At 49.2% G+C, this 27,362-nt stretch overlaps 1 long non-coding RNA gene across 1 annotated transcript; it reads right to left on the reverse strand.

Annotated features, from left to right (window-relative positions):
• Positions 1 to 1,361: 1,361 nt before the first annotated feature.
• Gm11690 lies at positions 1,362 to 26,882 on the reverse strand. Its single transcript, XR_880303.2, has 3 exons — positions 25,303 to 26,882; positions 6,031 to 7,894; positions 1,362 to 3,586 (listed from the first exon to the last, which is right to left on the reverse strand). It is a non-coding gene; the product is annotated as a predicted gene 11690 (long non-coding RNA).
• Between the last annotated feature and the right edge of the window lie 480 nt (positions 26,883 to 27,362).

The raw sequence follows: 27,362 nt of genomic DNA on the forward strand, positions 1-27,362 counted from the left end.
ATGGAGGCTGTGCCCTATGCATTTTGTGTCACTCCCTTGCTGCACACAATTTCAAATGGGACAAAGTCAAAGGGCCTATTAAAACTGGATACCTGCCCTTCCAAAGGTCAGTGTTGGTCTAGAGCTAGCTTGGGAATCGGCCTTCTAGCAAATTCCCTGAGGAGGAGGATGCTACATCACCCACTTGAATTTGATTGGCAGGGATGTGGAAACCAACACCTTGAGCCTTACAATGTTTTGGCCACAGTGTTAGGAAAGTTGATTGCAGTGCAGGCAAGTAGCCTCATTTGTGCATGCATGTGTGCGTGCGTGTGTGCACGTGTGCTCATGAACACTAAAGGTCAACCTTGGGTGCTGTTCCTCAAGTACAAGTAGCATTCACCATATAACAATAATAATAAAGTCAGGGTCCCTCTCTCACAGGCTTAGAACTTGCCAAGGTATATAGGCTGTTTGGTCAGTGATCCTCAGAGACCATCCTGTCTCCAGTTTCCCAGTGCTGGGGTTGAAAGCCTGTGCTACCACCATGCCTACTTTTAACTCACACACACTGTGTGTGTTGCTTACATTTCTGTATACACATGAGTGTGTACATGTGCCACAACACGTGTGAGGAAGTCCCAGGACACATTGCAAGAGTGGGTTCTCTCTGTCAAGTAGGTTGCAAAGAGCAAACTTATGCCACCAAGTTTGGCAGCAAGCACCTCAAATCCATCTTGCTGGCCTGGTGCCTGGTTTCCACATGGCTCTGGGGGATTAAACTTGGCTCCCCATGTCTGTAAGGCAAGCTCTGTACCAACTGAGCCATCTTGCTACCCACTTCTCTTCCCTTTTAACAAATGAAGTAACTACTGCTCAGAGAAGTTGTGTGGCTCCTCTGAAGTCACGTGGCTTGGGGCAGGGCCTGCCCTTGAACTCTGACCTCTGAGAGTGTTTCCTGACTCTGCTTTCACTCTGGGGATGGAAACAGTCCCAGGAGAAGTGGGCTATCAGGAATGACAGGGAAGAGATCTGCCTGTATGTGATACTGTGTTAGTCAGGGTTTCTATTCCTGCACAAACATCATGACCAAGAAGCAGTTGAGGAGGAAAGGGTTTATTCAGCTTACACTTTCCACATTGCTGTTGATCACCAAAGGATGCAGGACTGGAACTCAGGCAGGTTAGGGAGCAGGAGCTGATGTAGAGCCCAAGGAGGGATGTTCTTTACTGGCTTACTTCCCCTGGCTTGCTCAGCCTGTTCTCTTATAGAACCCAAGACTACCAGTCCAGAGATGATCCCACCTACAAGGGGCCTTTCCCCCTTGATCACTAATTGAGAAAATGCCTTACAGCTGGATCCCATGGAGGCACTTCCCCCAACTGAAGCTCCTTTCCCTGTGATAACCCCAGCTTGTGTCAAGTTGATACACAAAACCAGCCAGTACAGATGCTAATTGGAGATGACAGACACACCACACCAGGAGGCCCCAGAGGACTTATATGACAACAGTCACGACAGTGCCTCAGCCACCACCTCCTGTACTGGCTCTCTAGGGCTACCATGATATGCCTACACAATAATGGGGCAGCTTCCCATGGTGGAGACACCCAACTCCCCTGCATGAAGTAGTAGACATCCTCTCTTCCCACTTTCTCCAGTAGTCAGGAGGCCAGCTGTTCCCAGTTCATAGAAGCCACTGCCCACCTGTGTGGTCATTGTTCTCAGCTGTGCGTGCTTGATGCCTGCTTCCATTTTGATAAACAAGACTTAATTTTCAGTCAAGAGCACCCCACCCTCAAGTCTAGTTACAGTTCCTGGCAATGAGCAGACAGGGCAGGACCAAGGGGTTTGCTGGCTTGCTTTTTTTTTTTTCTCTACTTTATTGGGTTCTTATATCTACCACCCTTCCAACACTATTCTACCCTAATCCCTTCCAACCCCCAATACTAGGTAGTAAAGAAAGAAGCTTAGAATGGAAAGGGGGCACAGACCTCTTTAGACTGCGTCCTGATGCTTAGAGGCATTGGGTTCCTGGGGGCAAGTCTAATCTTAATCTTCAAACTACCTCCAACTTCTTGTCTCTTTGCTCACAACCATCCAACAAGCCACAACAGGAACCAACAGGAGCAGGAACCCTGCCCCCACCCCACCCCCACGTGGGGACTCTTGAATTTATACCCTCTCCAAAGTTCCCAGAATTCCAAGTGTAAATTATCTGCAGTTGGGCAAAAATCACACCCCTCCTAGTACACTAGACAAATCACCGTCACCTGCTGTGAAGCAGCCTCTTATCCCACACCTGGGAGTGAAACAAAAACATAGTCACATAACATAAAAAAGAAGCCCCAAATTCTCACCACAGGGGTTGGCCAGGTGGGGTTTGGCTCTAATCTCCCTTGTCTTTCTTCCATATGTAGGGCTATGGTGAACTGTTGGTCACAGGGAGGGAACTGGGAATCAGTAGACGTTAATCTCTCTGCCAGTTCTTTTCTCACTTGGCAGTTAAAGATGCCTTGTTCCTGATGTCAGGAGCCACCATCGCTAGTTTATAGGCACTCCCCCATGGGTCTCCTGTGGGAAGCCGCCCTCACATTCGCCGTTACAAGATGGCGCTGACATCCTGTGTTCTAAGTGGTAAACAAATAATCTGCACATGTGCCAAGGGTAGTTCTCCACTCCATGTGCTCTGCCTTCCCCGTGACGACAACTCGGCCGATGGGCTGCAGCCAATCAGGGTCCTAGGCGGAGGATAATCACGTCCTAGGCGGAGGATAATTCTCCTTAAAAAGGGACGGGGTTTCGCCATTCTCTCTCTTGCTCTCTTGCGCTCTGGCTCCTAAAGATGTAAGCAATAAAGCGCTTGCACTCTTGCTCTCTTGCTCTTGCACTCTTGCGCTCTGGCTCCTAAAGATGTAAGCAATAGAGCTCTTGCTCTCTTGCTCTCTGGCTCCTGAAGATGTAAGCAATAAAGCTTTTGCCGCAGAAGATTCCGGTTTGTTGTGTTCTTCCTGGCCGGTCGCGAGAACGCGTGTAAGAGTCTCCTGCCCTCTTCCATACTCCGTTTTCTCCAGACCCTTCCTCTGCAGGTTGGAGATGAAGTATGTTGATGGTGGGTCCTGGAGAAGGGTGAAACCTTCTCTCCTTCCCTAGGGGCTTCTGAGTCCAACATACAATGTGGGGTTGATACCTCATACCAAGGCTGGTGGGGTAAGAGGAAGAAAGAAGCCTTGAGCCCAGGGCTCCATGAGGCAGGTCCTCTATGACATTTCAACACCCAGGAGAGGAGATACTCAACTGTCACACAGGGCTAATTAAAATACAGACCCACTGTTGTTGGGGCCTCCATCCTGCACTTCTAATACGTGTGCAGGGTTGCTATATAACCATGAGGAGGGGCATTCAGGCCAGGGATTTCCAAACATGGCTACATGTGAGAATCATGACATTGGGTCCCTCAGAGAGGCTGGATGTTTGTCTGGTCCTGCCTCAGATGTCACGTGATTCTGTCGCCAGGGATGGAGTCTGGCCAGAGGAGGAGAGAACACAAGGGCCTCAGTGTGCCTGTCTGGAGAACAGTAACAAAAGCAGTACCTGCCAATCACCCCTGCAAGGCAACCAGAAAAACTCATCATAGATGCTCATCCATCCCTTCCAAAATCCAGCAAGGAGTGACGAGGCAAGAAGGCTCCTTGTCACCCACATTTGCCCCAGGTCACTTGCGCATTAGTTACTCGTCTTTCTATTCCCCAAATACTTGAAACCAGAGAGTAGCAGAAAGCAGGGTGTGGAGCTGGCCTATCAAACACTGAGGCCAGTCCCCACCTGACCCACTCACTCCAACAAGGCTCCCCTCCTCAAGATCCCACGATGTTCGAAACCAGCGCTTCCAGCCGGGGACCAAGTGTGCAAACACTTGAGTCTGTGGAGGGCATGTCACATTGAGAGCACATTTGCCAACCACTTGATGTTGGGTAACTTGAAACCTCACATCTGGTCAACGTGCTGAGAATCAGTGTGTGTAGATTCCTCAGCCATAAATATAAGCATCTATCACACACACACACACACACACACACACACACACACACAGAGCACAGCACAGAAACCATCAAGGAAGAGGAAGCAGAAAGACGGAAAGAACCAGAGGCTGGGAGGACCAACATGAAACAGTGTACAGGCTCAAGCCAGTGGACGCTCCAGCAGGGAAGGGGTGGAGGGATGGGGCTCCTGAGCTGAGGAGCTATTGACAGATAATGGCTTCTCAGGGAGAGAAAGTCAATATTCTTTAGGATGTGGTCCCTAGTAGATCAACCATACTCCAGTGGCTAGGCCCTCACCCGTGGATATATGGGCAGCGCAAATTGAGCTCAGTTAGTTAAACACTAGAACAAAGAGAGAGAAGATGGGAGGGGATGGATCTGGGAGCAGTTAAGGATTTGGGGTAAATCTGATCAGAAGACACTGTACACATATATGGAATTCTCAAAGAATAAAAACGTGACATAAATCTCAGACCACCTGACAATCAGGTGTGTAAGGGGGCCAGGGTGATGGCTTCGCTCACTGAGACATCAGGTCAAAGGTCAGGAACTGGAGAAGAAATGAACCTGAGTTGGGCATGCTCAGCAGGGGCAGGTGGCTAACTCCAGGGAGTGCACCCCATTGGGTGATTTCATCCTGACAGACTGGGTGTTGGAAGGGGGATGTGTGTGTGTGTGTGTGTGTGTGTGTGTGTGTGTGTAAGGGGGGGGGGACAAACAAGATAGAATTTGGAAAAGGAGGTTTTTCTAGTGAACAATCAAGAATCTGCTGGACCCTCCTCCTTCCTCAGCGAAGATGATGGAGAACAACTTTCATTCCACAGAAGGGCATCTGCCTGTCTCCCACATGGAGATGGGATTGAAATAGCTTTTTCAGATCTTCCCGTTAAGCTGTCACCTGTGCCCCCCCACACACACACACACCCAGCTCTCCAAGGAGTCCCTCTTCCTCTCCTCCACCCCCAATAGCAGTTATCTGGGCTCAGGAAGAACAGCTCAATCTTCCTGCCGTCTGCAGCTGTCTCTGTCACAATAGAGTGGCTCAGGGCCCTGAAGACAGCACACAGCTTTGGAAAGACAGGCTGGAGTGTGCAGGGTGCAGGAGGGGTGGGAGGTTGGGAGGTTTTGAAGCCCCGCTGGGGCCATCCTTCACATGGTCAGCCCTGCCCGGGGGTCCTGCGGGGTCCAGGGCGAGTTAAGGAAGCAGCTGTCACGGAGCTGGGTCTGAGAGTGATCACAAGATGACATAGCTAAAAAAGCTTCACTTTAAGGTAGGGAAGGTAAATGCCACTTCTGGGCCGGCACCCGCTCCCTGGACTGGGAACGAGATAATGAATTATTACCCAAGGAAATGAAACCTCTAATAAATTCAAAAGCAAAGCTGGGGGAGGCTAAACTCCATTTTTACGAAGGAGCGGGTGATTTATAAAGTGTCTGCTTCCTGGGCCTCCTGGGGCTCCATCAACTCTCCGTGTCCCCCCTCGTCTCCCCTGCAGGGAGGCCTCTGCTCCTTCTGGACATACAGCTCCCCCAACTACAAAGCCCCCCAACTGACACTTGCCTCTGATGCTCCTTTTTCTCTCCCCTGTGTGAACTACTCTCAACCCAGTGGGAATTTAAAACCTGAACACAGCTGAAATTTGGGCCAATTGGTTTCGAGAGCTCAGTCCCCAAGGATTGGCCACTAGGAAATCTGTCTTCCTTAGGAGTCCATTCCGACCTTTGAGCCAACAAATTACAAGTAGAACCAGCTCAGAATAGGCAATCAGGCTCCGGGATGCAGAGCTGGCTCCAGGCAGGGCGCGGCTCAGGCAGGGGCCGATAATCCACTTTGCCTGAATCGCACAATCCCAGCCTCCCCCCACCCCCACCCCCGCTCCGGTTTGGGGGAAACTGGCTGGCTACATTTTTCCTTCCCTGTGCCACTTCTAATACCTTTCAAGCTCCATTCTGCAAACACTGGCCCCTCCAACCCCAGCCCAAAGCCATCGGACCCCTGCTGTCTGACCTCATTGCCCGTTTCCGCAGCGACCGGACTTGTGATGTCACAGGCTTAAGCCAGTGAGTCTTCAAGTGGGTGGAACCACAGCAGCAGGTACCCAGTTAGACCGTTAGACCGAGAAACAAAGACCTTGTTTTCGCGCCATCAGCCATAGATAAGTGGAAAATGGGGGTGAAGGTTCGGGAGATAAAAATGGAGTCTGGGTGGGTCTTTCCTCAAACAAGTTGGGTTAACATTGCTGAGCACCGGCTTTCCCTGTGCACCCTCCACACTCCTGTCTGAAAGCTATAATCTAGAAAGCCACTCACTCCTGGTAGGAGGGATCCCAATGGGTTCCAGGACCCAGTTTTCCCAGTGAGGCTCAGCCACTCATCCACCTTCCAACAGGAGTGCCTCTCAGCCCTAGAGATCTGACATCATCGTCTTTGCTGCACTCCCAGGTGAACCTGAAATCCACATCCCCGATCTAGCAAGAAACTCCTTCAGGGTCAACCAAACGGCCACCTGGGTTCTCTAGGAAGCCCTAATGGCAAATGGCTTTCAGAATGGGGCTCAGCTGGGGCGACTCAAGGCCGGGCTTTCATCAGAGGAGGCAACAACTCCCCTGCCTCTGGTTCTAGGTGATGCCTGGTGCTGTGGGTTTAAAAAAAAAAAAATCAGGAGTCAAGAGGAAAACAGGGCTCCATTTAGAAACAAAGGCAACTGGCAGGCCTTCCCCAGTGTGCGAACCCCACTGCACTGAGTTTCTGGTAATTTACTATCGGCCTGAATTATTTAGATAGATTGGGCTCACATGGACTTCAGGTGTCCCAATTACCTGGCTGATTTGCATGTTTACGAGTCAGGGGATTGAATGCTAGCTCAAAGCAAATTCCAAATTCAGACTTTGGAATGGAAATCCTTAAGGTCCTGGTCCCTGCCCCTTTCTACCCTACCTACAAGAAGAGGACCATCCACAAAGAGTAACCCTGCAGAGAGCAGGCCGGTAACCCATCTCCTAACAAGAGCAGGAGGCATCACCGGGGCTGGGCCAGCCTCCGTTTCTCCTTCTAGTCATGCTATCAAAGCAAAGGTAAAAACGGCTCCACAGAAAGAGGGGAGAAGAAAGCTCCAATTGATCATATCGAATGCCCAAACTGAAGGAGAGGAAGGAAAGAGGGTTCCCATAGTCCAGCCAGGAGGCAAAGAGTTAACCCTCTAATCTAGTCTGCCCGGAGCAAAGCAAGGGCTGAAGCTATTTTCAACCCTGAATGTGCCTACAGAATGCTTGATGCTGGCAGAGGTTGCACTGGGAAACCTGAGGACATTTGCAAGTGTTCATGGCCAGAACTCCCTGGGTGTAGAAGAGCTGCCTCTTGCCATGACGGAACTCCAAAGGTGGGAGGGACTCCTCCTTATTTTCAGTTACACACACACACACACACACACACACACACACACACACACACACACACACCAGGTACTTCTCAGTCCCTTCTCTGTGCCCCCCTCCTCTTCCTGACACAGTTTCTGCCGGGCTTCATGCAGAACCTGCAAATTCATGATGACCTTTTCAGAGCTGGACCAATTACTCTCAAATAAAATGACTTAAGCAGCGGAGAGACGCATGTTTAAATTGTTGTGGTCGAGTGAGTTATCACCAGCGTTGGGTGAGTGCCAGCAGCAGCCCCTGCTGTGGATTGCCTAGGGAAGGTTTCAGACTGTAGGTGCCTGAGCCACACTCTGCTCCCCAGAGAGTGGGCTTTGGTTGGGATTGGATACAATGGAATTGATACTTTTGATGTTCTCTCCAGGGGAGGGCTGAGATGATGGCTCAGTGGGTAAATTCTTGCAGCACAGCATGAGGACCTGAGTCCGGAATCCTCAGTACCTATGGGAAAAAAAATGAGTATGGCATTAATCCCGGTGCTTGGTGGGGAGAGGACCCCTATGGCTCCTTGGCCAGCTAGCCTAGCCAATTGGCAAGCTCTAGGTTTATTGAGAGACCCTGTCTTGAAAAATAAAGTGGAACAGAGCAATTGAAGAAGACGCCCAGTGTTGACCTCAGGCCTCCACATATGTGCACACACCTCTGCACACTCCCCCATGCACACACACCATGTACAACCCCCATGTACACACACTCATGCACATACACACACCCATGCATACACACACATGCATGCACACACCCATGCATATACACATGCACACACACACCCATACACACTCATGCATACACATATACATGCCCACACATGCACACAAACCCCTATGCACACACCCCCTTGCACAACCCCCTATTCACACACACACACACACAAATGTGGAGAGGAGGATGGCGTTCCCAGATGATTTAACATTCTAAGAAAATCTGATGTAAAAGTTTTGAATCGCTCATCAGTAAGTCTTTACAGCAAAACTGATCAGATTTGATATGCTGCTAATGGGATCAAGACACACATTTTTATCTGCCAAGTAGGCCGCTGGCTTGAAACAAAATAACCTTGTGAAATGTTCACGTTGGCATGATGGCAATTCATCTCAATGAGAGTCAGTCTGTGCAAGTGTAGTGTGTACCATTTCTGGCCTTGCATGTCTACACAGTGTATGTGCAATGTGCACACACACACAGGCTCACACTGAGGCCAGAGGACATTAGCTGTCCTGCCTACTCTCCATCTTATTCTCTCAAGCCAGGATCTCTCAGGAGGGAAGGTGGCAGTGAACATGTGTCAGCTGTCTACCTGTCCCCACCTCCCTCCCAGTGTTGAGGTTACATGTGCCTATACCACCAAGCCCAGTTTTTACGTGAGGGTTGGGGATTTGAACTCAGGTCCTTATGTTTGCACAGCAATCACCCTGATCCACAGAGCCACCTCTAGGCCACAAAGTCTTTGCTAAACTGATATATATATATATATATATATATATATATATATATATATATATATACATACACACACACACACACACATATATATATATATATATATATATATATATTCAAACACTCAAGTATTTAAAAACTTGATCTCCAGTTGGGGCGCTGCTGGGGGTGAGGTTTAGCAGGTGCAGCCTAGCTGGAGGAAGCACACCACTGGGGAACTCACTTGGAGATTACACAACCCTATCTACACTTTGTTCTCTCTGCTTCATGCTTGGTTGAGGATGAGTTCTCAGCTTCATGTCCTTGCCCTTATGTGTCCCGGCTGTGTTGAATTCTAGAAACTTCAGTCAAAATAAACCCTTCCTTCTAGAAGATGCTTGAGTCATGGTACTTTATCCATCAACAGAAACGTATACTGAAATTTTATTTATTCTCTCCAGTCATGTGACAGCTGAGTATTATCCACAATTTGTAGAGGGGGAAACTGAGTCTTGGGCAAGATGAGTGACTTGCCCAATTTACAAAGCCATTGAGTGCAAAGACAACACACCAGTCTTGTATTGATTTAAAATGAAGATCTTTTGGTAACTGTTTATTTACTTATTGTATGCATGTTCATGTGTATACGTACATATGTGTCACGGCGTGTGGATATCAGAGGAGCATGTTCTCTCCTACCATGTAGCTTGTAAGGATTGAACTCAGGACGTCAGGTTTTGCAGCAAGTACCTACTTTACCTACTGAGCCATCTTGCTAGCCCAAGACTGATATTTCTATGTTTTCCTGCAAGCAGAGTCTGCTCTGAACTCTATAGAACTTTTCACAATGAACAGCAGTGGCAGAGAAGCTATTGTACTCTAAGCCGAAAGTGGGAGGACTCATGGTCTGTGATGAAAGATATGGAGTCCCTAGGCTCAAGATTGCTCTGTCCCGTTGTGTACACAGGTACCACCAGGCTTTCTTTGTACAGCCTGAGGGGGCTGTGGCTGGAGGGACAGGTACACAGACAACACCATCTGGCTACCATGATGGGGCTTGTAAACTGCCCTTTATTCTGAGTTGTGAGTGTCTTGTCTTCTGCAAGCGTCTGTGACATAACAGGACCTCAGCTGTCTCATGGGTTTAGGAATAAGAACTCATAGCCTGCTGGGTTCCTGATGATGAGTTTGGATCTAGCAGCGTGGTCTCCATCCCTTTCCCTCTACTCATATGTGTGCATGTGCACGCTGCACATGTATGTGTTCAGGAGCTGGAGAAGCAGGAGAGGAAACACCTCGGACAACAGAATACAGACCCTCTGTCAACTCTGCTTTGCACTAAACAGATGGCAGCACAGACTAGTTACTGACTCTTTCTATGAGATAAACAGACTGACTCTGTACAAGGGTTAAAAGAGATACAAGCCACAGGGCTAAGGGGATAGATGCCCTGTTAGTTTCAAAGCTTGGAGATCACTCCTCTTTACTTTCATTGGATCCTGTAGAAGGGCCTCTGGGTCAGGATATGCAAAGCTGATACAGTCCTGCCTTGTTGACTGGAATCCACCCACATGGGGAATGTCAGGACAGGGGGACACCCCCTTTGGCCCACTTACTTTTGAAATGAGCTATTTCACTTCTGGTGTAAATTCTGGTGGTCCCCTTGGTTTGAGGAAAAACCATTTCTTTCCAAGGTTGAGGAGTTTAGAAGATAGATGATCAGCATGGGAGACTAGCTCAGTGGGTAAAGAGATTGTGGTGCAATCATGAGAACCTGTATTCAGATACCCCACACCCATTAGAAGGGGCAGGTGAAGATGGGTGGGTGGCTGGGGCTTGCTGTCTAGATAGTTTACCCAAGAGTAGAGCTCCAACTTCAGGGAGAGACTCTGTCTCAAAAATCTATAACCAAGAGTGACACAGGAAGACACCCCATGTCTACCCCTGCCTTCTACATGCTCATGTATGGGTGAACGCACTCACACATGTACACACAAATGGATGATCATGTGCCAGGACTCTTGGCATCTCCAAAACTTTGTTTAAACAATGTTCTTTTAAAAATTATTTTATTTTTAATCATGCATGTGTATATGTATTTATGTACATGAGTGCAGGTGCCCATGTAAGCCAGAAGAGGGCGCCAGAGCCCTTGGAGTTAGAGTTACAGGCTGCCTGGAATGGGGGGCTGAGAACTGAACTCAGGTCCTCTGCAAGAGCAGTGCCTGCCCTTAACCACAGAGCCATCTATCTGTCTCTCAATGCTACTTTTAAACCAGTCAAATACCACAGAAGCCTCACTGGGAGAGGAAAGCTAACCTCAGCACTAATTACTATCTAATGAACAGGAACACCATATTCAGTGGTGGTTTCTAGTAGCAGGTTCTGCATAATTTTCAGCTGTTAATTATCATTATTAAGGATTATTAAAAATAAGGACCCAGAATGTTCCAGGAACTCTTCAATTGCTTTATAGAGTAGTCTGGAGCCTACTCAACAATCTGGGAATGAAAGGACTATTACCTGGAGAAGCTGAGGCTTCATGGGGGTGAGTGTTTTGTGGTTGGAGGCAGGAAGCGGCAGAGATGGGAGTCCAAGTCACCACTGTGTGACCCAAAGTTGCAAGTTTCTTTCCTTATGACTGATTTTATTTTTAATTATGTGTGTGTGAGTGTGTGTGCGTGTGTGTGAGTGTGTGTGTGTGTGTGTGTGTGTGTGTGTGTGTCTTGTGGGGGTGTGTACACATGAGTGCAGGTGCCTATGGATGCCAGGAGAGGGCGCCAGATCCCCTGAAGCTAGAGTTTCACTGCATCTCCTTGAGCTAGAGTCATTGGCAGGTGTTAACCACTTAACATGGGTTTTTCAAACCAAACTTGGGATCTCCATAAAAGCAGTAGGCTCTTTAGCCTTCTGTATCCAACTGCCTCTTTTTGGCTTGGAGATATTTTTTTGAGACAGGGTCTCACACAGCCCAGACTCTTAACAGCTGAGCCATCTCTCCAATTCCTACTTTTTTTTTTAAGAGCCATATAGAATGCATTGTGATAACACACACATACACACACACACACACACACACACGCACACTATACAACTGGTCCATTTAGGGCTGGGATGGTGCTTGCTTGGTACACATGATGACCTCAATTCAACCCCACCCCCCAGCCCCCAGAGCCCACGTGAAGAATCCAGATGTGGTGGCACACACTTGCAATCCCAGCACTGAGGTCACTGGGACCCACTCATAAGAGAGTTCCAGGCCAAGGAGGGACTTTGCTTCAAAATTAGAAGTTGGCTGTCTCCTGAGAAGTGGGACCCAAGGTTGAGGGAGCTGTGCTCATGGCAGCCACAGTCATGATCAGAGGGCCACAAATGTGTGTGCATTAGTACACAGCTCCATTTCTCACTGTATACAGTTCAGGAGACCTGCCCAGGGGATGGTCCTATCCACAGTTAAGATAATGTGAGAAAGATAGGTCTCCCACAGGCATGCCCAGAAGCCTGTTGCCACGCACAAGAACACACACACACACACACACACACACACACACACACACTAATTCTCCCATTAAAGGATACCGTGCCATGAAGATTGGGGTATATTCTCAGTTATGGACAGCTCTCGACCAAAGTCTGTCCCAAAGAAACGCTGTACTTTAGTTAATACCCTCTACCCAACAACTTTAACCATATCATACCAATCTCTAAAGCAGCTATGAGTGCTTTAAATATTGTATTATGGTTATATCATATATCAAGTCATTGGCTCTTCAGACTATAAGTTGCAAAAAATAAATATATAAAGCCCCGTGCTTTCCCTCCTACACTGGCTCAGGGTAGGTGATCTCTCCTCCCCCTACCCAGAGACTTCTGGGAAAAACCCCAGAAGAAATCAGGTAGAGTGAGAGAGATAGGGGCCTCAGAAATTTTCATATAGCCTGAACTCAAGCCTTGCATTTCAAGGGCACTGAAGATGCTCCCACATTAGTCTCCTAAGGAGAGCCAGCTCCTTGTGGGAAGTGGCCTAACCTGTGGATAGTCTGGGTGCAGCAGATTTTGCCAGGAGCTTGGTGTATGTGTGTGTTGTCCTGGGTCCCCAAAAGCTGGCACCAAAGGACCAGGATGCGTACGTAGCATCTTGGCAATAACAAAGCTATTTTAAAGAAAAGCACTTGTGCCCTTCCCTTTAGCTATGGGACAGTTATGTGTGGAGCTTCTGTTAGAAGAAAGAGAAACTGTGATGGGGAGGGGTGGCCTGGGGGAAGGGTACAAGGAACAATTGGAGCTGCCCCATGGGGACACTTTTTGATAAACTCTGGAACAGACTGTGGTTGCCCCACTGGGGGTGACTAGACACCTACCTGAAGGAGACACTGCTACAGGGCTGCCTGGGAACAGGAAATTGCCCAGCTCTTCCTGTGGGCAGAGCAGCCCGCCAGCTTGGGGAAAGCCCTCTAGCTGGCAAAGTAGTGTAGATCCAGGTGCCTAGAGGCTGGTCAGGTCTTGTTCATGGAGCCCCAAGGTCACAGAGATAGGACTTAAATGTCATGGCTGTATGGCTTCAAGCTTAGATCTTCTACGCCCAACTGCCTGGCCTGGGCTGCAGCTTCTTGTGTGGCTGAGGGTAGGATCTGAGGGGTATGGCTGGGTACCCACAGTACCTGCTGCAGCCTGGTCCCACCCAACTCTTGGGCATCCAGTGGGAGAAGCCTGGTTAGAGATCCCAGGGGCTCTGCTTTAACTGTCTTGAGAATGCTCACAGTCCCGAGGGATGTCAGGGAGGTGATTGTATGAGGTTTAAAGGGAATCATTGGTACAGTACTGAAACTTACCGCCAAAACGAAGCAAGAGAACACCCAGCAGGTTTTACAGTTTGCAGCCCTAGGTGGGCTCACTGGGGATGGAGGGGCTCACTCCAGGATAGTGGGAGAATAAGTATCATCCCTGGGGGGACACAGGGAGAGACCTCAGCCATCTAGAGCGTTTCAGAACATCTATCCTCGAAGCTGCAGCTTGGCATCTTTCCCCTCTCCCCACCACACACCCCTACACCAGCCCTGGAAGTTCAGGGCCCATAGGAGGCCTAGCTGGTCCTTGGGGGCTTCTTTCCTCCTGTGTGGAGGGTCCTTTCCTAAGGCCGCCTTCTCCTTATTGCTACTTAGCAGGATCATTGTTAACCCACTAACCTATACGGCCATATGTTTATCTTCTGTGCGTCTGGGTCTGTGATGAGACAGTTACGGGAGATGGTAACCGCTCTTGTCTTCCTTCAGAGCCTAGTCCTTGGGCATTCGGCCTCAATGGCTCTACCCACCCCAACCCCCTCTGTACTGTGGCTTCGTGTATAGGGAGGGGGTTATGTCTCAGTTGCGATAATCAGATGGCTGCAATCACCCTTAGAGGAAGGGGAGGGGGTCATGCTCGTGCTGGGTCACTAGAGTGCAGACATTTATGGGTGAATGTTACAAGGCAGATACTTGTGTATACTTTATTATTATTATTATTGTGCATGTATGTAGCATGTGTACATGTGCATGTGCATGTTGGTGTGTGTGTGTGTGTGTGTGTGTGTGCACAAGCATGTGCCCTGGTATACTTGTGAAGGTGCGAGAACAGCTTTCAGGACCTGGTTCTCCTCTCCTACCTGACTGAGACAAAACCATCTTGCCATTTCTGCTGCACTGAATACTTCAAGGCAGCTGGCCCAGGGCCCATGATCCTCCTGTCTCAGCCTCCTATCTGCCAACAGAACTTCTGTGACTTCAGGTTCCTACCACCACATTCAGCTTTTTATGTGGGCTCTGGGGGTCAAGCCCGGGTCATGGGGCTTGCCCTGTCAAGGCCTCACCCTCTGAGCCTTGACGGTGCACGTGTACATGGTGTTTTTAAGTGTGTTCGTGTGTCTGTAGATTTGGATGTGAAGTGAAGTGCTTATCTATGTCTATTCTTTGTATATCTCCTCCCTACCGAGTGTGTTCATGTGTGTGTGTGTGTGTGAAGAGAGACAGAAGCAGAGAACGTCCTTCACCACCCTCTTTCCCCAGCATTTCAGAATGAGGATGTCACAGCCCGGGACCTGACTCCATAAGTCTGAGCTGCATCTTCCCACATGCACAGCTCCGCAGATTTTCAAATATTTATCCTCCTATATTTAAAATCTGTGAAATCTTCCTCTCTCTTCCTCATACCTTATGTGCTCGTGAGTTCTCTCAGTCATCAGCCCCCTCTTCAACTCACTTCCTCTTTGTCTCTGGATATATATGTGCACGCACGCGCGCGAGCGCGCGCACACACACACACACACACACACAGAGAGCTAAAGAAAGAGAAACCTGACCGTATCTTGCACTTCTAAGTTGGCCACAGTAAAGGGCACATGATGCCAGCCCTCTGACACACATCTAGCCAGAGAGGGATCTGAGCTCCAATTGCTTCTGAGGAGAAAGGCTGCCCTCCACGAGGGGTTGCCCTGGCTGCCCCTAAGCTGCCCAGAGGAGAGCTAATTGGTGCTTTCCCAGAGCTTGGAGAAGAGCGCTGAGAAAACATCACTCTCACCTGGGCTGCAGGTGGCTTAGGGTCTTATCTCCCAGAGCTGTGATGTCTAAGAAGCTGCCTGAGGGGCGGACGCTCCCTGGAGGTTTCTCCGTCTGATGGGGTCTGAAGACTCTCTCCATCCAGCACTGAACCACCCACCCTCCCATGAGAAAGAGCATGAAGGGGCTGGGGAGGGGGCTCAGTCAGTAACGTGCCTGCTGAAGAAGCCTGAGGCCCTGAGTCCAGGTCCTCACCACAGGCAGAAGTGTGGGCTTATAACCCCAGCACCTACGAGGGTCAAGGGGTCACAAAGACAAGCAGCTCGATGGAGCTTGCTGACCAGCCAGCTTAGATGAACCAATATGCCCCAGGTTCAGTGCCAGACCCTGACTCAAAATAAATAATTAAAGAGCAGCAGAGGAAGGCATCTGACTACGACCTCTGACTTACACACACCTACACATGCACCTGCATACTCATATGAATACACACACACACACACACACACACACACACCTACATGCACAAACAGGGAGGAAGGAGGAAGGAGGGGAAGAGAGGATGGAAGGGGGAAGGGAAGGGGAAAAGAAATGGGAGGTGGAGAGGGGATATTGTTGTGCTGAAACCCCACTCCTTACATAGGCTGAGTCTTCTCAGCCCATTCACCCAGAGCCCTTTCCCTCTGAAGCCCTGGAAGGACCCTACCCCACCCGCCAAGGCTCTCGGGAAGGTTTCTCACTGTAGATTAATGGCCACTCAGGAGCTTGGCTGCCCGAGGCCAGCATGTGGAAGGTGCAGAAAGGGCTCCTAAATGGCACAAGGTGGACAGACACAGAGCTAGGACAAACCTTTCTGCATCAGAGTATAAATGATGGCAAGAAGAGCCTTGATAAATGGGCGCAGACAGACACATGGGCAGGGACAGACAGACACAGGCTGGGTGGCCTTTGTCTGAAGCATTGAGACCAGACGGTTTTCTTTTCAAACATTTGGGTTGCTTGTGTTTCCATAAGGAAACATCTTGAGGATGCGACCCAATTCGAAAACCAGGAAACATTTCTATGGTCCTCGGCATGGCTCACCCAGTGGTCACTCTCTGAAGGTTTACATAACTTCATTTTGGCTATGAGCTTCCACACGAGATTGGGGTGGGGATTTTTATTTGTGACATCCTCTGAGAACTCAGGAACCTTCTGTTTCAGAGGATTTGGGGTTTGGAATTTTCAGATTAGGATGTTCAACCTATGTTCTCAATGGCTTTTCTCAGCTCTCCTTGTTAAAAGTGCAGTAGTTTATTTATTTATTTATATGTGGGTGGGCTGCGTGCATGCCACGTGGTGTATGTGCCTGTGGAGGTCAAGGGCAGCTTATTAGATTCACCTCTCTCCTTCTACCATCTGGATCCCAGGGGTCAAACTCAGCAACTTGGCAGCAAGATGCCTTACGTGCTGGGCCATCTCTCCGTGATCTCTCTTAGCACTTCTAAGAAGATGGCATTATGCCCGTTTCACGCTAAAGCAGTGATTCTCAGCTTTCCAATCCTGCGACCCTTTAATGCAGTTCTTCATGTTGTGGGGAAACCGCCCCCCCCCCCCCGCAAACAGAAAATTTTGTTGCTGCTTCATAACTGCAATCTTGCTACTGTTATGAATTGCAATCTAAATACCGGTGTTTTTCAATGGCCTTGGGTGACCCCCGTGAGAGGGTTGCTCGTCCCTGAAGGGGCCGTGCCCCACGGGTTGAGAACCACTGCTCTAGAGAGAACTGTAATGCAAAAAGGGTGAGTAACTTGTTCAGAGACCCCCACAGAGTGGGGCTGTCAGCCCAAGTGTGTCCAACTCTAAGAATGGGGCTCCCGGCCACTGTGTGTGAGTTTCCCAAGCTGTTGTATAGAAGTATATTAGAAAGAGAAAAAGTTGGGCTGGGGTGTTGGCTCAGTTGGTCAGGGGCTTGCCTGGCATTCCCCAAAAACAAGGAATAGAAGGGCTGTCAAGAGGAAAGCCATGGAGATAGTTGGGAATGAAGGTGGCACTGAGTCTGCTTGCCCCTGCCCCTGCAGTCCCCTGTACTCCTGAAGTGGCTGGATAGACCTTATCCATTTTCTCCTAGTCTCTGTGGCTTCCCAGGGTTGAAAAGGAAGAAGTGAAGACAGGCAGTCACATACCCTGGAAACTGTCCTGTAGGGTCACCTATGGTTGGTTTGATCCTTCCACCCAACAGGTCCAGCCACTGTCTAGAACTTACCCTACGGGTGGGTGGTGTTTGTAATCCCTCTCCTGACCTCTGGGGATCAGAGTGCACATGGGGTTTTGCCGACATGACACAAACTAGAGCTACCTAGGAAAGAACCTATCGGCTGGGATATTTTCTTGATTGATGTGGGAGGGTCCAGCCTGCTGTGGGCGGTGCCACCCCAGGGAGGTGGTCCTGAGAAAGGATGCTGAGTGAGTCACGGGAAGCAAACCATTATGCGATCTCCAGGGTCCTTCTTCAGTTCCTGCCTCCAGGATCCTGCACTGAGTTCCTGTCCTGGCTTCCCTTGAAGAGGGACTGTAACCTTTAAGTCAAATAAACAGTTTCCTGGACCAAGTTCCTTTGGATCAGTGTTTTATCAGGGCACCAGAAAATCAAATGAATACAGCCTGTGACCATTCAACAGATCCCGCCCTATCGTTCCCCGATGGAATTTTATGAGGCTCTCTGGCAGCTTGTTGGCCCTCATTACTACCAGTCCGTGAGTAAAGACAGGAATTTTGCCTCTTCTAACTTACAATGTCTGTTTACTATTCTCCTGGAAACTGCATGTCGAATAGCTTGCTTCATACGCTCTAAGCACGGGTTTCTCAAACCAGTAATTGTCCCTGAGGGCCAGATGGGAAGTCAGCAGTTCTCTACAACTCTTGACTCTGACGTGATTTTTTTTTCATTTCCAGGAACAATCTGACAGAGAGAGCCTCAGATCGGCTGCAGCTGTTCCTGACCTGATGACTTCTGGCTTCATGGAAGGAGTTGTTTATTGCTCACGAGTCATGGACACACCCTAGGCAGCTGGGAGATGCTTTAAGGATCGGGCACGGTGTAGATGGCCACCCCACAAATCAGCTGGTAATGCTGACCTTGGGTCACACACCAGATTGTGTTTTGGCCTCTTCCTTTTTTTTTTTTTTTTTTTTTTTTTTTTCCGAGACAGGGTTTCTCTGTATCACCCTGGCTGTCCTGGAACTCACTCTGAGTTCTGACCAGGCTGGCCTCGAACTCAGAAATCCACCTGCCTCTGCCTCCCGAGTGCTGGGATCAAAGGCGTGCGCCACCACGCCCGATGGCCTCTTCCTTTTGAGTGTGTATTTTAATGACTTGAAATTCCCTTTGGATTATTTACATTGCTCTCTTTTGATAGAAAGAAAGAGGAAATGTCAGGAGCCTCCTTTTTTTGTGGAATGTGGCTCAACTGTCACAGAACAGCAAGGGCCACACCAGACACCATCCTCAATGACTCCAAAACGCAACCCTAGGAATCACTTCTCTGATGCAGAGCGACTTGTGTGGGGATGGGTCTCTCCACCAGCCTCAGGAAGCTCTTTCCCGTCCCTGTAAGCTTCTGGTAGTGCCAGATGATTTTTGGTTTGGGACAGTGTCCTTCCACTCTTTCTCTGGCACATGCCTTCTCTCTGGTGGGCTCACACTTCCTGTGGGACTGTGATAGGCAGCCTATTTTGGTTGAATGAGGCTTGCTCTGGGGATCCAGTAGAGAACTCTACAAGGGACAGAAAAGCGAGCTACGTTCCCAGAGTCAGGTGCCTGACACCACAGAGCCCCCAACTCCATAATTCTGTGACTATCAGTCACGCAGACAATGTCCCAAGCTCCTGGCATTCTGGCTAGACTCCACCCTCACAGTTACCTGCCGATAACCAGATATGCTTTTCCCCACGGTTACCTGATAGCCCAGCCCATTATAAAAGGGACTGCTTGGCCCCTCCTCACTCTCTCTTTCACCTTTCTTACTCTCATCTCTAGCCCTCCTTCTTCCCGCGCCCCCCCCCCCGCCCCCACGTGGCCATGACCAGCCTCTCTCTTTCTACCTTATCTCTTTCTCCCTGCTCTAAAACCGTAGACTGTCTCTGCTCATCAAGGCCTGCCATGCTTGAACGATGGGATAGGCTTTCCCCTAAAGAACCGTGTCTAACCTCCCACTGGAAGGCCTTCCTGCACTCCAGCCACAGACTGGACCAAAGACTCTCGCCCACAGGGGACCACACAGCGCTCCCTCTCCCCCTACCCTCTCTGCCCTTCCGCCCCAGAGCTGACTGAGCCGCCCGGGCCCCCATTTCTTCTCTGCTCCTCCTCGGTATCCAGTGTGGAATGCTGGAGACTGAGAACCTGTTCTAGGACTGCCCCTTGTCCACCCCCTGCCAAGCTGGGTCAAGTCGCTTCCCACAGCCAGACACCCACACGGGGGCCAGGTGGAAAGTGTGTGGCAGTTCTTCCTTGTCTGCCCATCCAAAACACTGGAACTTTGGTGGGATGTGGGTTTTCTCACTCCCTTTTTCCCCCATACCCACTGCCCCACAACTTCCACTTTACAGACATAAGTACTGAAGCTTTAGTGTCCAAATGGCTTGACACCCACAAAGTTTGTATGTAGCTATGTGATGTTTGCACCCAAGAGCATGTAGCTTCATAGCTGGGAGGCAAGACCCTGTAGATTCAGGCAACAGTCTACTACGTCCAACCTCAGTCAAGTCTGTTGATCACTCCCCTTGGATTGTGAATGAGGTTTTGCTCGCAGCCAGAAGAAGAAAGCATCCAGATTGGACCTAGAGGCCCACAGGATCCGAGTGAGGAAACACCTCTGACCTCACCTTGCCAGTGAGCTGGGGTAGCCAGTCAGGGCTTGGAGGGAGGGCTACTGCAGATTCCCTTCTATTCTCAAGCCTTCACCCATACCCTCCCAGACCAGCTTGTAGAGACACTAGCCAGACTGGCTGGGGGCCCAGGGAGGAGGGCTCCAGCTGGAGCCTGCTTCACCAGCACAGCTAGAGTTGTGCACAGCAGGGCTGGGGCTGCCTGTCTTTCCTCTCAGCTGCACTGTTGCGGCCAGAGGCTGGCTGTCCCCCATGGATTCTTCCCATTTGATATCCTAGCTTTCATTCGCTTCACCCAGACATCCCACCCTAGGAGAAAGACGCCACCATTGTGTGGCCCTGGTAGAGAAGAGCTGCATTAGCCCTGGCCTGTGTACCTCGCTATAGAAACTTCTGGGGACACTGACCTAGAGATTCCCCACTCAAAGCTTTTGCTTCCACCCCCATTTGTCAGATTCAAAACACAACTACTTATGCACAACTAAAGCTGCTAACTGTAAACAGGAGCCTTGGAGAAGTGGCCACTGTGTGTGGGCTTTGAACCCTATAGACTGCTAGCCCCTTAGAATCCCTACCCTGAGCGGATGGGGGTAGAATCCTTTCCCAGGCTCTGAATCTGAACTGTAACCAACTGTATTGACACAAGGGGAGCAACAAAGGATTGGAGTAGCTAGAGAAGGCTCCAACCTGGACTCTGGCTTTCAGAGTCTGTCATAGATACGAGTGGCATAGAAGATTTCTCTGCTCCCATAGAATCTGAGTGTCTCGGCTCGTCTTCCCCTGCTACTTTGTCAACTGCAATGCAGCCACTGTTTCTCCCCCCAAAGGAACAACACAATAAGACTAGAGAGAGTGAAAGACCAGCACTCGTCAGAAATAGCACTTTTCACATGCTGGAGAGAGGTTATGTGCCAGAAGGGGCTTCCAGGAGGGGGAAGTCAGGAAGCCTGCTCTATGTCCGTGGGTCTGTCTCTTAGATTCTCTCACGGACACTTCTTTGGCTATAATTTCAGCTAAGAATGGAGGAAAAGCCACTTCTGGCTTTCTCTTTGATGTCTAAGCAGATCCTGACGCAGAGTTCTGGCTCAGTGAGAGATCTCACACTTTCCAGACTTCATGCAACAGGCAGCGGCCAGGCTGTGGATGAGGTGGGGCTGCACGGTCCTGGCTCACCCATGCAGAGCAGAGAATCACACAACTCCATGGGGGGCCTCACATGAGAAGGCCAATCTGTAGTGTCCAGCCCTCTGACTTCCCTACAGGCCAATGGTGCCCCAACCTGTCTCTCTGGAAGGACTCCATGTCACTCACTGTCCATCCACCTCAAACCCAAGGCTCATTGAGAAGAGAGGGGACACTGGAAAGTCAACCAACCTTGCCACTACTCTCTTGCACCTAGTAATTTCTGCACAGAGAGAGAGACCTGATGAGAGCCTTGGGGTCAGCTGGTTTGTTCTCAGAGTCTCAGATCTTACAGACCATCTGGTCAAACCAACTAGAGAGGAGTGGGGCCTCTCCCCGCACTTGCCTCGGTACACAGTTAACCATTTCCAAACAGAGCCAAGAAAGGTCCGTTCATCATCATGGTCCCTGTCTCTGAGGAGTTCACATCCTAGCCATGGGACAGACTCCATCGACTGAAGAACTAAGACTCCAGAAACATGTAAGGGGATCGGAGCAGGGTACATAGTCTAATTCCTATGATAGAACATTCTAGAGAAGGCAAAGCTACAGAGAGCATTGCTTGCCAGAAGTTCAGGGCATTGAAGCAGAGAAGGATGAATGGGTGGAGCAAAGCGGGGGTTTAGGGCTGTTAAATGCTTCTAGGTGGCAGATACGGGACATCAGACATCTACCCAGAGACACCGCGTGCATAATCCCAACAGCAACCCTGGCGCAGACTGTGGGCTTTGTCTAATGGTAACACATCGCCCTGGTTCCTTGCCCCATACCACACTAATGTAAGATGCTCACAGCAGGAGTGACGGGGGTGGGAGTGAGGAGGTGCCTGGGAACTCTCTGTACTTTCCAGTCAATTTTTCCCTCAAACTGCTTAAAATCATAGTCTATTCATTTAAAGAAAAATGCAAGGTGGAGAAAGAAAGGTAGAGATGGAGTCGCCATGGGAGAGCAGAGGGGGGGATACAAAAGCAAAGTTAGAAATCAGCCCTAAGAAGAATGATGTTCTTAAAGATGATCCTCCCATCCCACCTGGAGCCCGAGCCTTCATCTCCTCTGGGACATGAAAAAAGGCCCTGTAGGTCAGAGCCCCTCCCAGCAGCAAAATGAAAAGGAAGGGGGGGAAGTGTGGGGGTACAGTTTAGGGAGTGGGGCCCCTGGCACAGATGGCACAAACCACAAGTGCAATTACTCAAAAAAGAACTTGAAATTAAAAAACGATTTCAAGCCAAGGAGGGGAGTACATAAGTTACTGCATCCCCGAGACATTTATGAATAATACAAATGCCGGGAGGTGCTGGAGCCGGAGCACAGTTAATTAATATGTACGGGAGCAGAGATGCTCTCAAAAAACAATGGCGCTGCTTCCCTCTTGCTGGAAGTAAAAATATTTCCAGAAAGACGGACACGTTTATTATTTCCTCGCATAATTACCTTATTGTGGAACGGTTGTAATGGAACACATTAGAGACATTAGAAGCATTGAGCACCTGCCTGCCTACCCTTAATGTGCTTTGGTTCCATGGTGCTGGGCTCGGCAGGTAGGCAGAGGCTGGCAGGGGGGCTGGGGAGACAGCCTTGCCCTTCCCTCTTGCCCTCTGCTTTGCCCCTGAAACCAACCCACTCTTCTCAGTTCCCCTCCCCCACCTTGCACAGCCTACTGCTGCTCATTGAGGGGCACCTCTGTGGGCTGGTGACAGCTTGAAAAGCAGGTGTTGAGGAAGGCTGGGCTGGGAAGAAATGGCTATAAGAAATGAGAAAAGTGGAAGTTGTTCCCACCTATAGGAAGAAGGATGGGGAAAGAGAGCAGGAGGGAGGGAGGGAGGGAGAGAGGGAGGGAGGACAGCCTGGTGGGGGAGCTGTCTTCCTTCTTGCTGCTCTGGGAATCTGGGAATGTTCTAGCATCATTTCTGTTGTAGTGACAAATATCCTGACCAAAGCCAACTTAGGGGTTATTCCCCTTACAATTTCAGGTTAAAACAATCCCAGGTTAAGGCCACTATAGCAGGGAAGTCACAGTAGTAGGAATTTGTAACAGCTGATTACATTGTATCCATCATCAAAAGCAAAGAGAGGAGATAGGCATTTTTCTGGCTCAGCTAGTTTTTCTCTCACACAGTGCAAGGTCCAGCCTAGGGAATGCTGCTGCCCTCAGTGGACTGGATTAACTAGTAATCAAGATAACCCTTCACAGACATGCCCACAGGCCAACCTGATCCAGAAAGTTCCTCAGTGGAGACATTCTTCCCAAGTGATTCTAGACTGTGGCAAATTGACAGTTGAAATTATCACAGAGGAAAAATAAAAGAGAGAGGAAGAATTCTGATCTGAGAGACTAGTCCCCAGTGTATGCCCTATTCTGAGCCAAAGACCCAAAAATCACTTTGTTACTCTGAGTTTTAGAGTATTTACCATTAAAATGGCACCCGTGTTGTTAAGTTTTGGTGTCAGTGTAATGGAACTGAGGGTTGCCTAGGGAACTGGTAAGCAGGTGTGTGGCAAGGATTACTTCTATCATTGTTGTGACAGAATACCAGAGAAAAAACACTTGAGGGTTTCTCTGGGCTCACAGTTTGAGGCCATAGTCCATCATGGAGTCACATTGCATCCACCACCAGAAAGCAGAGAGAGAAGGGACTGCTGCTCAGTGTATTTTCTCCTCCTTCTTTAAGCCCCAGCCTAGGGGATGGTGCCACCCATTTCCACAGGAGATGAGTGTCTAGAGCAGCAAATGGAGTGGGAAAGACCCATTCTGAATGACAACAGGCACTAGCCAATCACCTATGGACACAGATGGACCAGAAAATGAACAGAGGAGATCCCTCCCTCCCTCCATACCTCCCTCCCTCCCTCCCTCCCTCCTTCCCTCCCTCCCTCTTTCCCTCCTTCCTTCTCTCTCATCTGGCCATATGATCTGTCTTTCTCAAAGACACTTCTGCCAAGATTCTAACTCACTCTGTCATGATTTCCTCAGCCATGATACAATGTAGGTGTAGGGGTGTGTGTGTGTGTGAGAGAGGGGGGGGGGACATTCTGGACACCTCAGACAGACACACCTGGGTGCTACATCCCACTCCTTTCCTCTACAGAGGACTACCTCCCCCAGTGGAAGATATTTAATGTACTCTTTCTTTCCCAGGAAAAGAGCTCCTGACTTCTCCCCTTGCCTGCCTTGCTCCTCTTAATGATTGCACACATTGGAAACCAGATATTAGTTATCCACAGTGACATATGTTTGAATGATATATTTGCATTCCAACCTGAATGTTCTGTCCTTGACTTCTTGCCCCACCTCTGTCTGTCCTAACCACCCCCTGGCATACAACGCACACACACACACACACACCACTATTCTTCTGTCTCTTCCTCTCCTCTCCAATTCACCTTTGGATACTGGCTTCTGGCAGAAATTTGCCCTGGGGCCTCGTTGCTTCCCACATTCTATGCCCTATGGCTTAGTTGTCTAGATAAATCTCACACCTGTCCTTTAAGTTCAGCCTTTCTTATAGGCTCTAGGATTTGTGAATCTCACCATCCATAAGGCATTATGTATCCATTTAAAGAAAAAAAAAAGGCCAGGTGATTGTGGCACACACCTTTTAATTTCAGCACTCAGGAAGCAGAGGCAGTTGGATCTCTGAGACCATCTTGATCTACAGAGCGAGTTCCAAGACAGACAACACTACACAGAGAAACCCTGTCTTAAAGAACCAAAAAAAAAAAAAAAAAAAAGCCAAACCCATATGCCCCTAGCAGAAACTTTTATGTCATTCTCTACGACTACTTCTTCTGTTTTCTATTTCTGGGCCTTGCAACCCCTTCAACTGTCAATGTAACACAATGTAGACTCACCTAGGAAGAGAGTCTCAATGGAGTGGCTGCCAAAATCAGATTGACTGGTGCACATGTCTGTGGCGGAGTTGTCTTGGTTGTGTTCACTGATGTGGGAAGGTCCAGTCCACTGTGGATGGCTCCATCCCTTAGGCAGGGCATCTCAGACTGCATCCAGGGAGAGAGAGCTGAGCACATACAGGCACATATGCATTCCTTCTCTCTCTGCTCTTAACCATGAATGTGACCAGTTATTTCAAGTTCCTGCTTTGAGGTCCTGCAGTGATGGTCTGTGACCTGGAATTGTAAACTAAACACACCCTTCCTTAAAGCTACTTTTTGGGGGTGTTTTACCACAGCAATGCAAATGAAACTACAACGCCTTGCAATTCAGAAGCCCAAGAGACTTCCCCTCTTCTCTTTACCTCGTGTATTCATCCAGCCACAGAACTGACCGTGTGTTTGAAATACCACAGGACTCATAATCCCACTACCCCAGCACTGCCTTCTCCTGAGTAGGCTCATGGAATAACCTCCGATCTGCTCATTGCCCAAGACGTTGGCACTGGTATAGATGGTCATAAATAGTCTCTACTTCCTTCATCCCATTGTCCATATTGCGGCTTCTTACTAAGTCCTGGAGGTCTTTCCCTTGCTTGAAACCCTCCATAACTCCCTGATTTAGCATGGAACCTGCCTCTGTATTGTTTAATCTTGCAGACCTTGCAACTTCCTTCAATCTATGTCAGAGGGATCTATTTCATGCAAGTTTTCTTTGTATGTAGCATCCTTGTTATCTAGAACTTGATTTATCTACTACCTGGTTAACCTTCATTATAAACTAAGACTCATACCGTGATGTATAACGAATGCCCCAAACGTGGTGACTTCAAATAGTGACAATGTCTTTGACCGTGCCCCATGATTCTAGGCTTGGCTGGGCTCAGCTGGGTGGTTTTTCTTCAGGGTCTCATTGTAGTCAGACTCTGGGCCTGGAGTCTTCTTGAATGTTTTCTCAACTACGCATTCGAAGGGGTCAATTTTGCCACAAGCTGGGCCTGTGAACTGGGACACCTGCACAATCTCTCTGTTTTTAGATTTCCTCCCAACATGGCAACTATGTTCCTAGAACAGCCATCTAGGAAGACAGAAATCAAGAGAGTCTATAGTTTTTTTTCTTCACCTAACTTGAAAGTCCTACAGCCTTCTTTATTTCTCATTTTACTGAGCACAGTTACCACCAGGACCTGCTCATGTTCAAGGGAAGGCACACAGACTTCATCACCAGGAGTGGGTGTGGCAAGTCTTAAAGAGAGTCCATGGCATGGAAATAATGCATGCTATTCCTTTAAGAAAACACGACCCACCACAGGAGACAGTCCCTCCTCCAGGAAGCCCTGGGTGCTGTAGAGAGAAGGTTGAAGGTGAAGCGTCCTCGTCCTCATCCTCATCCTTGCAGCATTGCGTGTTGCAGCACTTGCTCTCCAGCTGCAGACACTTTTTTTTGGAGGTTATGGAACCCTTGGGAGGTGGAGCTCACCAGAGAAAGTGGGACGCTCCTGGGGATGGGCTTGAAGTTGTACAGCCCATCATCACTTCCTGTCTGTCTTCTATTTCCTGCCCGTGGATGCAGCGTTGAACAGCTGTCCTGTGGCTTCCGCAGCCACACCTTCCTCACAGTGATGGACCCCGCTCCTTCTCAAACACCCTAGAGACTTTTTTTCTTCCTTAAATGTCCCTTATCAGGTGTTTCATCATAGCAACAGGAAAACAATACAAATGTATACCCTCCCTTCTGGGTCATTCCTTTTGTCTCCTTCCTTACCCCTATTATCCCCCTACTGTATACACTCTTGTCATCCTCTATGCTTTTCTCTGGCTCCACAAAGGAACCAGAGTCTTTTTATTTGTGCTTAGCACACAGTGAGTGGTACTCACTGTTAATCCATTCATGACTGACTGAGAAATGGGCGAAGACCCCATCTGCTGCCTGCAAAAATGTTACATAGCAGGTCAAGTACTTGCCAAGATGGCCACTGCTCAGGAGAGGGTGGCCAGAGGCTCTAGCTGGAGCCACCTCA

Source organism: Mus musculus, chromosome 11 (genome assembly GCF_000001635.26).
Source record: "Mus musculus strain C57BL/6J chromosome 11, GRCm38.p6 C57BL/6J".
In the NCBI taxonomy this organism is placed as follows: Eukaryota; Metazoa; Chordata; class Mammalia; order Rodentia; family Muridae; genus Mus; species Mus musculus.